The sequence below is a fragment of the Grammomys surdaster genome, unplaced genomic scaffold, assembly GCF_004785775.1.
Source record: "Grammomys surdaster isolate TR1022 unplaced genomic scaffold, NIH_TR_1.0 62, whole genome shotgun sequence".
In the NCBI taxonomy this organism is placed as follows: Eukaryota; Metazoa; Chordata; class Mammalia; order Rodentia; family Muridae; genus Grammomys; species Grammomys surdaster.
The window spans coordinates 14,385,661-14,396,686 of NW_021604564.1; the positions used below are offsets into that span (position 1 = coordinate 14,385,661).

The following is an 11,026-nucleotide window of genomic DNA, read 5'->3' on the forward strand; positions in this document are numbered from 1 at the left end:
AGTCAGAAAGCAAAATAAATATGCATTTTTTAAGTAATAAAAAAAAAACCAAAAAAAACTAAATAGAAGACTCGGACAAGAATTTTATGCCCTTCAACTGCAGGTTTCTGTTGGAGATTCATAAAATTAAACATTTCCTTGCCTGTATTACTAAGAGTAATTGGGATTATTTCTAAAATAATAAGGTAACAATAGGATCACAGGAATCATGCAAGTCATGCAAGTCACATGTTGCTTTTTTGCCCCAGTGGTAGGAAGCTCAGGACCAAACTATAAATTGTCTGTGGCCTCATCTTACTCCCAAGACCCCATTTGTGGGTGCTCTGTCTCTCACTCCTCACACCAGCTCCCACTCATGAAATGGCTGAGCTTGTCAAGGAAGGAGCTCTGGCAGGTAGAACAGAAGTGAACGAGACAGAAGCTTCCAGAAAGACCGGAGTTCTGATTATCTTGTGGCTGACTTCTGCCCAGTTAATGTAGACCAGTCTGCTCCGCTGCAGTGTGAAGTACTACTTACTACTCTGGTTGCAGGGTAGCTACTCCCCAGAGTCCCCAGCCCAGGTACTGCAGCGTCTCCAGTAATCTCATCCCTACAGAGTGCTGGAGAGAGAGATCTCCAAGAGTCATGATTGCCAGTGTGAGTGGCGAGTTCACAGAGCTCTGGCTGTAAGGGATTGCTGCAGGGAACTGAAGCTCCACAGGGAGGGAGAAGGGTGGGTAAGGAAGAGCTCAAGTAGTGGCCTTGTTAATCATTTGGGGTGCACATCAGCTTGCACCCCAGCTATGGTGGTATGTCAAGGCTCTGGAGGGCTAGGAGGTGGGTCCTGCCTGTCAGAAATAGGTCACGGTTGGTCAAGGCTTGAAGGCTAAAGCCATCTCTTGTTCCAGTCTAGTATGCTCTTCTTCCTGCCCGCTGCCTTTGTTAACAGGTCCCCGCCTCCCACTGCTGCTGACACAGATGGAGCCTCTGCCCCAGGTTCCCACCAGCACACTTGCTCCACTAAGATGGACTGAGATCTCTCTGAAACTGTCATTCAAAGCATCCCCTCTCTCCTGTTGTTGTGTCTGTGAGGTAGAGATGGTCAGAGCGCTGCACACCTAATTTATATAGTTTGCTGGAATGTGTCTCAGTTGCTGGAGTGTTTGCCTAGTACCCAACGCTGCATAAACTGGGCATGGCGTTCCAGGCCTGCAGTGGGATCAGAAATCCAAAGTCATCCTTGGCTCCCTAGTGAGTCTGAGGCCAGCTCTGAAAGCATGAGACTTTGTTGAGAGAGAGAGAGAGAGAGAGAGAGAGAGAGAGAGAGAGAGAGAGAGAGAGGAAGAAGAAGAAGACGGAGGAGGAGGAGGAGGAGGAGGAGGAGGAGGAGGAGGAGGAGGAGGAGGAGGAGGGAAGGAAGGAAGAAACAGAAAGAAAGAAAGAAAGAAAGGAAGGAAGGAAGGAAGGAAGGAAGAAAGAAAGAAAGAAAGAAAGAAAGAAAGAAAGAAAGAAAAGAAAGGCAGACAAGTAGCAAAGTACGAGTTGGAGAAGGGCCACTAGATACTGTTGAGAAGCTGGGCCTTGTCCCTTGACTTTCCTAGCATTGGTTTCATTTGTCATATAATGTGTTCATATAGTATGTCATGTCCCCTCCCCTGGTTTATATGGTCCCAAAAACAGATAGCTCTTGGCCATGGTATTATTTTTGCCCAAGCCTTGGAGGCCCAGCTTAGCAAGTGTCCAGAACCATTCTGCTCCTTTTATGTAACCTGGGGTGTGGAGGCGCTTCTAGGTCTCTGGCGCTCAGTGTGACTCTGGGAAGCAAAACCAGGCTGGCTGCCTGCCTGGATACAGCAAGCCAAGGCTACTCAGGGTGACTGTTCCAGGCCAGTGCTTCCAGGAAACCTCAGGAGATGTGGGCCAAGAGCCAGTCAGGGCTAAAGGAGCCTTTGCTCACCATGTACAGCTGCCCTGTCCTGCACTGCAGAACACTCTAGGCAGGGCAGGGGAGGGGGAAAGAAGGGAGTGAAAGGTCATTGTTACTTTGCTCCCCTTGTTCAGACTTAATGGAACTGTTGGATTCCCTAGTGCTGGCTCCTGACCTGCTAACCAGTGGGGACATCTGGAGCTAGGTTACCCAGTCTTTGTCTATCAAATCTAATTTTAGGACCAAATACCCAGCTAGGTAGTTGGAGAAAAGAAACCTAAGGTCTAAGTCAGTTTTCCCCTAGCCCTAGCCTCTTTCAATGACTGGAGGTATTACCCTGTCCTTACCATGACAGTGACTTTCATCCCCCACCTCTGAGCTATCAGAAAGGCTGATAATTCATAGTCATATAAAAATACCAAGTTAGCTTTAAATTTTGATTACAATTACTATTCTTGTGATGATGAGTTTATGTAGACATGCTGAAGGCTGAGGAAGGCTTACAGCCTTGTGGAGTCAGTTGCTTTGATACCAACACTTCTGATCACACATGCATTTGAAATTAATTTTCATAATACTGCCGAGTATCCCATTTCCCGAATATAAGCTTGTAGATACAGAAATACAATACGCTACTAGATCTAATTATTTACTTATCTATTTATTGCAGATTATGATTATTTCATGATTTAAGGAAAATGAGAAATCTACTTAAATTGTGAATTATCCAACAAAGTCCAAGAATGGAATCATGTGAGGGAAATTCTGAGTGCTCGTGAGACAACGCCAAGAAAACAAGAGTCTTGTGACCTCAGTTTCTTCAAAACACAGAATTGTTCTTGGAATGTGTTTTCATGTCCCTCCCAGGTATAGCAGATAAGAGTGATTTACTTCAGCTGTTCTCATTCACATGCCTCTACAGAAAATAATTTTGTTACATGTGGCTTGTCTTTGTGATCGTAGACCTTAGTCATGTGATTCCTCTTAACCCTCAGTGTATAAACTGTCTGATGCTATGAATAAAGTTGACAATTGTACAAGACTTTAGTCTACCTCAGTTTTAGGCCCCGCTCTCCCAGGTTCATGCTGAACTAGAACAGTAAACAGTTAAAATCTTCAGCTCAGGGCTGGAGAGATGGCTCGGGGTTAAGAACATTGGCTGCACTTCCAAAGTACCTGGATTCACATTGCAGCTTACAACTGTCTGTAACTCCAGTTCTAGGGGATCTGAAACACACACATACACACACACACACACACACACACACACACACACACACACACAGACAGAGCAGAAAATCAATGTACATAAAGTAAAATAATAATTAAAACCCTTTAATCTCAGTAAGATTGTGAATTTTAAACTATTTGTAGCAATAAATAGTCATAAAGCTTATTACAGTGACTCCAACTATACAATATTTGGTTTAAGTCTTGTGTGGTTGGTGTAAGTGCTCGCTTCTAGGGATGATTGACTTAGAAACAATGAACTTGCTTTACATCTTGTATTTGATTACAGTGGTGAACTTCCACTGAATTTTGGTTCAGTGTGTGTGTGTGTGTGTGTGTGTTTGTGTGTGTGTGTGTATGCACACATGCATGCATGCTAGGCAAGCAGTCTACTGATGAGTCTACTCCAGACCTTGGCTTTATTCTTTGCTCCTACAAACTGAACAACTTGGAAATGGTAATGTAAACAAGACAGTAAGCATAGAGGACTTCCTTATCTTTTCTTTAACCTCTTTAATTTTAAATTGTTTTACTAGCCCCATTAAAAATAATTACAGAAAGCTGTGGCTTAGAGTAATAAAAATCATACAAAAATACAACTAAGTATTTAAATAAACAAAGTACTTAGAATATCAATTAATTTTAATACAACTAAGTACTTATATACAACAAAGTATTTAGAATATCAATTAATTTTAAAATAGTGCTAAAAAAAAGGCAGTCTTACCACTGTAGCCCAGCTACCAATTCAACCACTGAGTTGTTTGGCTCCAATTCAAGCAGGGGCATGACCTCTTAAATGTCTCTCCCATGATGGGCTGTTGATGGGCTCCATCTTGTGCAGGTGGCCACTGCTGCCGAGGGTACATGGAAACACTATGCCATGTCCAGAAGACTCATGTCCCAGAGCCCTTTCCACCTTACCCTTAGATTATCTCTGATATTGTTTCTTACTCTATCTTTCAAAGTCCTCCTTGAGCTTTGGAGAAAATGAGGTAGTTGTCCCCTTTAGGGCTGGACACTCAAATCTCATGGTCTCGGCATTTTGTCAGTTATGAGTCTTTAAATTAGTCATAACCTGTTGCAGAACAGAAGTCCTGGCCTAGGCTGGGGTTAGCTCTTAACTACGGGTATAAACAAACACTTAGGAGGTAGATCGGCACCATGTTCATTTAGGAAAATGGTAGTTGATTCCCTCTCCAACCACGAACTTTTGATAAAGTGTACAGTGCCAGGTATGAAATCCTGTGCAGTGGTGTAGGCCTCAAATCCTGCCATAGAGTGATGTGTTTCTTCATGACACTACTGTACCAGAGGGCATACGTTGCCTGGCAGGTTGGCATTGTAGCTTACAGGGGTCACAGCTGGATAAGACTATTGATGACGTTTATCCCCCAGCAGCCTGTATACATGTTCTGGCACCATGGGGTCTAGCCAACAGATCAATTCCAGCTCAATATTTCTTTGTAAGTGGCTATTGGGTCTTATGCCATCATCATCATCATCATCATCATCAATTAATATTATTTCGTATGGTGCTGGGGATTCAGCACAGGGTCTCACAAAATGAGAAACATGCATTCAACCTCTGAAATTTAACACCAGCTCCCTTGAAAGTTTCTTTAGAGACAGTTTTCATTGACTCTTCTCTTAGGAGGTGTTTGACTGGAAATGAGCTTCAGGGAACTTCTCAGGCTTGCTGTGGAGGTCAATGGGACAGGAGGCCCACAAAACATTAAAGATTTTTGAAGTGGCACCCTGTAAATACAAAATAGTGTATCGTAAATTGATTCACAGCATGAAATACCTCCCAGAAAATTTGAATCTTGGTTTCTGGAATTGAACAAACACATTTTCTTGTGTGGATAGTAACTGTAACAGAATTTATTTCCAAAAATCCCTTTCATTTCTCTAAATAATAAAAAGCATTTTCAGCAGATTTAGGAAACATGGGGGCTATGGCTGCTGGGCCTTCCTGGCTCCTTTCTCAGCGTCATTGTGACTTATGAGCTACATATTTTAACTGCCATTAGAACATTGGCCAAATTAAGCTGGAATTACCTTAGTTGACTGCTATTAGCAGGAGCTCCAAGATCCAGTGCCCAAAATAAACCCATGTAATGACAGACATCAACAGTTGTACAAAGCAGGCTTTTAAGGATTGGCTTCTGGAAACTGGGTAGCATTTACTGAGACAAAAGGCCTATCATTTATAGATATTTAACCAGCTAAATAGGTTAAGTTCTTTTCAGTGATCAGACCAAGTTTACAGAGAAGTAGCTTAACAACATGAATAGCAGTGTTTTTTTTTTTTTCTTTACTTAAGATCTTCTCACTGGTACAGAGCTTCTGCAGTGTATGAATATTATCTTGTTTGCACCCATGACACCCAGTCTTTTACGAAGCAGCCGTAGCTCCTGACTAGATCCTTAAAAGGTGCAGTGGTTATATTTCCTGCGTGGTGGATCACTGAAGATACCTCAGATGGTTCCTAGGGTCTTGAGGATCTCTGCTCCTCCTATGACCTCCCTGGCTCCTGGCTTGAGCTGTATCCTGTTTCAAGCCAACCTCAGATACCAATACTGTACAGCTAGATGGCAGGCCACTATAATGAGTGCCCCATGGCATGAACTTTCTGGTTGGTTTTTTATTGCAGTGAAATACCAGGACATTTACTGGCTTACTCAGTTTTAAATGTGTAGCTCAGGAGCAAGTACATTTACATTGCTGTAGATAGCTGGCCCATTATCTTTTTTTTTTTTTTTTTTTTTTTTTTTTTTTGGTTTTTCGAGACAGGGTTTCTCTGTGTAGCCCTGGCTGTCCTGGAACTCACTCGGTAGACCAGGCTGGCCTCAAACTCAGAAACCTGCCTGCCTCTGCCTCCCAAGTGCTGGGATTAAAGGCGTGTGCCACCACTGCCCGTCAAAAATGGAACAGAGTAGCACACTGAGAACCAACTTATACAAAAGCACCACTGGGATTCGAACCCATGATCTCCTGTTTACTAGACAGGCACTTTAACCAACTAAGCCACGGCGCCAAGGACCTGGCCTATTATCTTAATCTTGTAAAACTGAAAACTCAAGTCCATTAAACTCTCCTGCCCCGGGAAACTTTGGTTGTGCTTTCTATCTCTAGAAATCTGACTAATCCAGGCAGCACATACAAACATAACTGCACAGCGTTGTTCCTCCTGTGACTGCTTATTGAATTCAGTGTAAGGTTCTCAAGGTTCATCCAAACTGGACCACATGTCAGACTTTCTTCCTTTTAAAGGCTGAATTCCATTATGTACATATGTCCCATTTTCTCATTCACTCTTCTTTGTTTCTTTTTTTGTTCTTTTCTTTCTTTCTTTTTAAATGGGTGTTTAGATAGTATGAACATGGAGGCACACACAGTTTTTTGACTCCTTGTTTTCAGTCCTCTTGGATGTATCCTCAGGAGTGGAATATGAGAATTCTATTTTTAATTTTTGAGGAGCTGCCATGCTGCTTTCCACAGCAGCTGTGTTCTCTTTCTACCCCCTACAGCGAGGTGCACAGGCTTCAGTTCCCCCTCATCCCTGCCAGCGCTTGTGATTTCTTCAATAACGGTGATTCTCCTGTGTGTGTGAGGTGGTATTTCCTTATGCCCTTGATTTGCATTCCCCTACGATGGCAAGTAAATATCCATTGGCTAGCTAATGGTTTTTACAGTAACTATGAAATATTTCTTTCAACTGTCTTGCCTAGCTCTGGGTCAGGTTGCTTAACTCTGGTTGTTGATTTGGAAGCTGGACATTAACCCCTTGTCAGAGATATGATTTTCAAATATTTTCTGCCATCCCGTGGAAGACTCTCCCATGCAGTTGACTGTATCCTTACAGAAGATTTAATTTTTAATGCAATCCGATTTACTTCACTTTTTTGACTTTGTTTTTGAAGTCACATAAGAAATAATTTCCAAATCTCATGTCATATGCCATTGCCTCATGTTTTCCTTTAGTAATTTTATAGTTTTAGCTCACATTTATATCCATAATTCATTCTGAGTTAATTCTAATGGTTTAAATAAAGGGCCCAACTGTATTTTTGTTTGTATACACTCACATTTTCCAGTGTGACAGAGGGATGCATGGTGGGACACATTGTGATGTACTACAGCTTCCATGAGGAGATGTTTTCTATGTTTTGTTTGTTTGTATGTGTTTTTTATTTTAGTGGGGAAGTTGCAAGACCAAAGTGTAGATAGGAGGGGATGGGGAAATGAGCAGGACTCGGGTACATGATGTGAAACTCATAAAGAATCAATAAAAAGTTAAAAAAATTAAAGTTGAATGTTACTCAAAAAAGTAATCAAAAGTCAAAAATTGTAAGTTAATAAGTTGAGCCCTTGGTATGAAAATTACATTCTACTAGTGACTTAGTTTGGGTTTCACTGCTGTGAAGAGACACCATGACCTAAGCAAGTCTTAGAATGTAAGACATTTAATTGGAGCTGACTTGCAATTTCAGAGGTTCAGTCCATTATCATCATGGCAGGAAGCATGGTGACATGCAGGCAGACAAGGTGCTAGAGGAGCTGAGAGTTTTGCATCTTGATCCAAAAGTAGCCAGGAAGAGATTCTCTGACATACTGGGCAGAGCTTGAGTATAAGGAGTTCTCAAAGCCTGCCTACACCATGACACACTCCCTCCAAAAAGGCCACACCTCCTAATAATGCCACTTCCCACGGGCCAAGCATATTGAAACCACCACAAGTAGACACACATTTTGTCCTTCTATAACAATGCCACCATTTAAAAAAGAAAATATGTCAGGTAGAAAACCTACTTCCAGCTTCCTGTTTCAAAGTGTGTTGCTCAAGGTGTCAGTAGATATGGAAGAAGAAGGGACACTGTGGCTGTCACTGGAGACCTGCGTGACCGGATCAGCTGATCTGTGCAGAAGACCTACCTACATAGTGGATCAACAGAACTGGGCGAGCTGACAGCAGAGCGCCAGCCTCCTCTGGACATGCCACCAGGATGAAGCAGCTTTTCCCTGACATATGCAGGCAAGATGTAATGTTGGGCACAAAAGAATTCACCGGCAATCTGAGGGGTGCACAGTAAATAGTCACTGGTCTACCAGACTATTGAGAGTGGCCTTCACATCCTGGTATCTAACTCCACGGTGGAACTATGGCTGCTTTGGAAGCTTGTTGGTTTTCTTTGAATCCGTTGGGAGACTTTCTGTTCAAATGACATATTTTGAAGGTAGTTGTGAGGGATGAGTCTGGAGGAGTTGTCCATTTGTAGTTTGAATGTAGCACACCTAATGAAGTCTATGGGAAAGTTTGTTAAGTGGAAGCAGTTAGTTTTAGGGGGCATGGGCTGGCATAAGGGAACAATAATTATACTCACAGCTATGCCTACAGCCTCATTTTCTTGTGTTTCTCAACTCACAATGTTTACAGACATACATGACTAACTGCTAAATACTACCGTAACTTTGGGTCTCAAAAGGGATTCCATGTTAGGTGTGGTATTTACTATGTATTCACATTGTTCAGCTGAGACATTTTGCTGAACCATGTGGATAAGCTTTGGTTGGATATTAGTTGGTTGATTTTATTTGAATTTGTTTCAAGAACACATTGTTATGAGCAGGTAGAGATGTTTGAAGTTTTGCACTAATAAATGACCTGCTGTTAGAGTGTGCTACTTGAATCTCAAACAAAGAATTACTATCAATAGGCTAATGTTTTCGGGACACAGAAAAAAATAAGAAGGAGGGAAATAAATCTTCCAGATAGTTCTGCCTACCTCCCATATAACTATCCCTGCCACAACATCCCTACCCGAGTGGTACCTTGCTATCTGTGCAGTGATGAGCTTACATTCAAATACAGCAGTCTCCCCCGAAGCTCAAGGTTCACATTATAGCCACTCTTGGTGGACAATCTGCAGGTTTGGACAAATGCGTGGAAGGTATGTTGTGTAATACAGTCACACACAGCATTTGCAATGCCCTTCTAAACAATGCTGTCAGAGAGAACATCTGCAATGCCCTTCTACACAATGCTGTCAGAGAGAACACCTGCAATGCCCTTCTACACAATGCTGTCAGAGAGAACACCTGCAATGCCCTTCTACACAATGCCGTCAGAGAGAACACCTGCAATGCCCATCTAAACAATGCTGTCAGAGAGAACATCTGCAATGCCCTTCTAGGCCTCTGATTTTTTTGGAAACATGTATGCAGGTTACATTCTTCCCTCCCCAAATTCCTCCTTAGGAAGTCAAACAGGTGCTGGAAGTTTGCAGTGAGAACTGGAGTTTGGGGTCTCACTCCGTGAGAAGCTGTGGGACGAAGCCCATCCTGAAATTCCCGAATCGCCACCTTGCTGCCTGCTTGCTTTACTACAATGGTTTTTGTTGTCGATGATAACCCATCTTCCTGCCTGAAGAGCATTTGTGCTCCTGGGAGCAGCGTCGGTGCTCTCTTGAATCTACAAGTGGCAGTCCAGGTACCAGACACCTTAAAGTTGCATAGCAGCAGTGGCAACATGGATGCTGAGATAACTACACAATAAAACTGTCCTGCAAAGAATGGGAGAGCTTGCTCACATCTGCCGCACACTGTATTTTTAAAGATAGTCATCAAGATACTATCTGGATGACCAAAGAAATTATGTGTGTTTAATCTAGTCCCAGGAAATGGAGTTGAGCCTTCAGGGAGCTGAGCCCTATGTTGTTTACTGTTACCTATTCCACTTCATATCGGAGTTATGTCCAGAGCCTGGCAAGATTGCTCAGTGGGTAAAGGTACTTGCTGGCAAACCTGAGCATCTGAGTTTGATCCCTAGACCCATGTGGTGGAAGGAAAGAACTGACTCCCGCCAACAGTCATTTGACCTCTATACATGTGCAGACACACAGAAGAACACGCACACACTAAATTGTAATATTGTTTTCTGAAAAAAATAAAATGGACATATTTTTCTGAAAACCAAAAAAGGCCTTATTTTTAGGGTGGAGGTTTTAGAGCTTCTGCTTTGTGGTGTTGTGTCAAGACTCAGGAAATGAGCAGAGAACAAGTGTTTGAGGTAGAACCTGGGAAGTGCTTTAGGAAAAGAAGGCTGGCACTTGGCTCCCCAGCCTCCCAAGTCCTGCTCCTCAGTCATGAACAAACATCTCAGTCACTGTTTCATACAAATCTTTTCTTTCCCCTTTTAAGAAAAAAAATACACCCAGGATTCACAAAAAGTAATACAGTAGTGCCAGCTTTTAACTAAACAAAACCGCCCTTCATTCAATAGGAACAAATTGATCAGTCACATGCTTTGTGCTACACCCTGTGATCATAAATCCAGGCTCACTTAGTTGGACAAAGAAATGCTCTCCAGAAGGGAAAACAACCTTCAGCTGGTCACTGCAATGATTAACTGAGCAGTGTGACTTCTTTCAGTTCTCAAAAGCCTCGAGGCTCCTGGGTCATCTAGCCTCTATTTGAGCTGAAACCAATCCACCAAACCACTAACAACGGTCAGTATGTCCATTGACGTTTTGTGTGACTTATATGTTCTTTATGCATAGTGGGAAAATATGTGATTTTTTTTCTTTTTCTTTTTTTTCTTTATGGAAAATGGAGCTTTGTTTTGAGTTTTCCACATTTCTAGGTCCCTACTTCCTTCCTGCTTATACCTTGTTGCCTTTCCAAAGAGCCATGTCGGGGAGATGTTATGTTTCCCATTTTTGCCTCTACTCCTGTATATTGGTTACTTACTTATCTCACTCCTGTGAGAAAACCACTTGAGGAAAGCATTCTCAGGGACAAGAGGTTTATTTTGACTCATGGCTTTAGAAAATGCAGTTCGCCCTTCTGCCCCTGCCTGGTCCTCTGGGCTGGAGCAGACACAGAGT

General features: G+C 42.5%; 1 non-coding gene across 1 annotated transcript; it reads right to left on the reverse strand.

The window, feature by feature from the left end:
- Positions 1-6,103: 6,103 nt before the first annotated feature.
- On the reverse strand, positions 6,104-6,177 carry Trnat-agu. Its single transcript has one exon. It is a non-coding gene; the product is annotated as a tRNA-Thr (tRNA).
- Positions 6,178-11,026: the final 4,849 nt, after the last annotated feature.